Below are 3,658 nucleotides of genomic sequence, written 5' to 3'. Positions count from 1 at the left end.
CTTTAGTCTTATGGATTTGTTTTTATGCATTCTTAAAATCAAACTTAAGATGACATGTTAATGGACAAGTTTAGAATATAAAAACATTGCATGAAGAATGATTTTCCGTTTTCTTTTTTCTTTTTTTTTTCCTACATTAAGAAAGCATGTGCATCCTTTGGGCAAAAAGTTGAATTGAATTTAAGCAAAAGTTGTTTTTTTAAAAAAAAAAAAAAAGAAAGAAAACTTACACAAGATTACATTGTGTCATATCTTATACAATTTGCCTGCACTTTCATCTATAACAAAAAATAAAACTTGAAAGAAATAAATATTCCTTATCCTATTTTTTTTTTTTTTTTTTTTTAGTCTAGGAGGAACCGTGCACCCAAAAATAAACAAAATTCTGCAATCTGAAATGTAGACAACTGAATAATGCATTATTATTATTTTTTATTTATTTATTTATTTTTTCACAAAATAAAAAAAAAACATCGTTTTTCATCCCAAATAGAAAGCAATGCTTCTAAATCTGTAAGCGAAAAACAATCAAATTAAAGAACTTCAAACAGACATCATAAAGACGGGCAAAAATACGCAACCAAAAGGAGCTGATTTATATAGGTTCGGGTTCAGACAAACAGAAACAAAATCTCCATTATTAATTGAAATAATTGCATAGTTTTTATTTAATTACGGGAGACTCATCCATGTTTGCTAGGTAGGAAAACTGGGCCATTATTGAATAAATCTCGATAGAAAACACATTTTATGACCGTTCTTGAAGGAGATATTGTTTTTAAAATGGGGGTGTAGTCTCTATAAAAACAATATCTCCTTCAAGAACGATCATAAAATGTGTTTTCTATCGATATTTATTCAATAACGGCCCAGTTTTCCAACCTAGCAGGTTTCTGTGGACGAGTTGCCCATGTATGAGTTTTCCGTGGACGAGTTTTCCTAAATTCAAATAAAATATATCGATGTAACATAAATAGCCCAATTGAATCGTTGGAAGTAAGCTTTCTTTTTATTTTTGGAAAAGTAATACTAGCTATAAGGGAAGACAATCCAAAATTAATGCTTTTTCTCACTTTTTTTGTTTTTGGTAAGTTAAAACAAGTTCAATAGAGTAATGAACTTCACTTATCGAAACGTTTAGTGAATTAATTCAAATTATAAAAAAAGATGTAAAATGCAACAGTTAAATAGGAATATTTTGTTTATTTATATACTAGTAATATTACCTGCCCTTGCTCGGGGGTTTCTTTGGCGCCTTTTTTATGCTTATTTTGATCTGCATCTTTGGTAATTCCAATGTTTTCTTCGTTTTTTGTTTGTTTGGTTGTTTTTTTTTGTTTTGTTTTGTTTTTGTTTTTTGTAATCCTAAAATTATTTTAGTAAATTTCGGTTATATTGACACCTTACTGATCAACGTAGCCCCTACACAGTGGATGCCACGTGCCAGCAACAATCCACTTTCGCTGATTTGTCCTCTTAGCAGCTATTCTTCCAGCTCAAAATGAACTACATTGGCGAGGTTTTGGGGGGTCATGATTTCTTGAACGGTATGCGAAAGAAACCACAGCATCAACATCGACTATCTATTCGTTGTAAGAATGTATGTGGTTGTCACTGTATAGTTCTACAATTAGTCAACTGTGTCGAAAAATTCCTTATCTTATGAAACAAAAATGTAGTAGGCAAAACAAACAAAAAAAAAATACAACTAAAAACAGACGGAACAAAACCTCGCTTCTCGCAGACACGTGGGTCCTAACAATCACAATCTACTCACCAGAATCACCTACACACAATCTGCAGAATGCTCCCTCTCCTTTCCAGTGTCCTGCCTTTATAGCGGCTGGGAACGACGTATTTGCATAATCGCGCGAGAGCAGACATGATTCAACAATAATTACATTGGGTAAACGCTAATAAAAGCCCATGGACGCCATCTTGGAACTCTCTCTTCCGCTCAGCCCAAAACAGACGTATCCGAGGTAAGCTCTCTATTTCTCATTTTGGTTACTGCTAATTCTGCTACACTCCCCCCTGATCTCATGATCACAAACGGGGCAGGGAGGCAGTCGTCTTTGTTGGATACTTCTTCGAAGAACCGGAGGCAGCACTTCCTCCTTGTCATCTTCCTCATTACCACCGTTATTGCCGCCAGTCTGTTCCATAGGCGGTGTTTCACAATCAGGGTAGGGATAGGGGGGCAGTATCCATTTTTGTCGGGTACTCCTTCGTAAAGGCAAGACGGGTGGTCCCTCTTCTGCTTCTTCAGTATGTGCATTATATGGCTCTCCATCGTCCTGCATTATACTCTCTGCTCGTTCAGAAGACATTTTACTGTCTTCCTCTTCCTCCGATGTAACAACATAATGGCAAGGGCGCAGATCTTTCACGTGGCGAGGCACACCGTCCACCAAAATCGATTGAGGGCTGATTACCTTGGTCACCTCACCCTTGCTTAACCTCGTGGTACATCGATTTTGCAGTCTTTTAACCCACACGCGATCTCCAACCTGGTAAGAGCTGTCTTTGCGATCTGCAGACGCAGTTGCGAGATTGGTCTCCTTTACTCGAATTTCGTATCGATAAATCCTGTTGACAGGCGCAGTGAAAGGAGATGTGTCGTCTCTTGGTGTGATGTTATACCAGTAGACAGCTTCCTGTATGGGACAGCGCATTCTAGCCGCTATTCGTTTCACTGTACGGTGACATCGCTCCGCTATGCCATTCCCGGCTGGAGCGTACGCACATTGGAATCGCAAGTGAACTCCCCATTTATGTGCAAATACTTGGAATGTGTTGCTGCAGAAAGCCGTGTCATTGTCTAAAAGGATTTCATGCAGCGAGCCACGCTCGAGGAACACTGTTTCCAACTGATGGATCACGCTTGTCGAGTCCTGCCTTGCCAATTTCCTCCAAATGGAGAAACGCGATGGATCACAGCCTGTTAGAGTTAAAAAATGGAAGGTGCCATAACGTGTGATATCCATTCCAATTCTTTGCCAATTCTCGTTAACTTCCAGCTTTCCCTTTTCCCACCTGACTGGCGCTGGGTCAATAGACTGACATTCCTCATATTTCCGTATGACCGTTTTAACGGTTGCTTTTGTCGTGGTTGGGCAACTTCTCCTGACAAAGTAGGTAGTGCGTCGCACCCCCGGATGTCCACTACCTTTGTGAATAGCCATAATTTGACTCTCATCCAGCTCATCTATGTGAACCGCACTTATCACCGGGTCAAGCCCGTTTTTCTTTTTCATTGGCTCAAACCACGTCTGTGGTACTCGTGTCAATCGGTTAGCAATGTTTCATGCTGATGGAACCAGCATCACGTCCACTGTCAGCCCGTACTCTTTCACGAGCTCCTTTAGAGTGCTTAGTCGCCTCCTAATAAGCATTTCGCTTGCTGCTTTAGTGCGCACTCACACCTTTCCAGTTAGCGTGTCCGAGACCCAATTGTATATGCAGACAGAATCTGTCTTTATGTGTAGCACTTTGCTCTGCCACTGTAGAGCCAAATTGATACCTTTTAATACGGCATCCAGCTCGGTTAAGTTGATATGTTGAGAGTCACCTTCAGGTCGCAGTCAACATGCATCCTCCAACACAGTTTCGTGCAACACCAAGGCTGCACCAATTGCTAGGGAGCTAGCATCGACCC

Source organism: Euprymna scolopes, chromosome 11, assembly GCF_053919585.1.
Source record: "Euprymna scolopes isolate OS-2025 chromosome 11, ASM5391958v1, whole genome shotgun sequence".
NCBI classification, from domain to species: Eukaryota; Metazoa; Mollusca; class Cephalopoda; order Sepiida; family Sepiolidae; genus Euprymna; species Euprymna scolopes.
Note: the sequence above shows the minus strand (reverse complement) of the source record.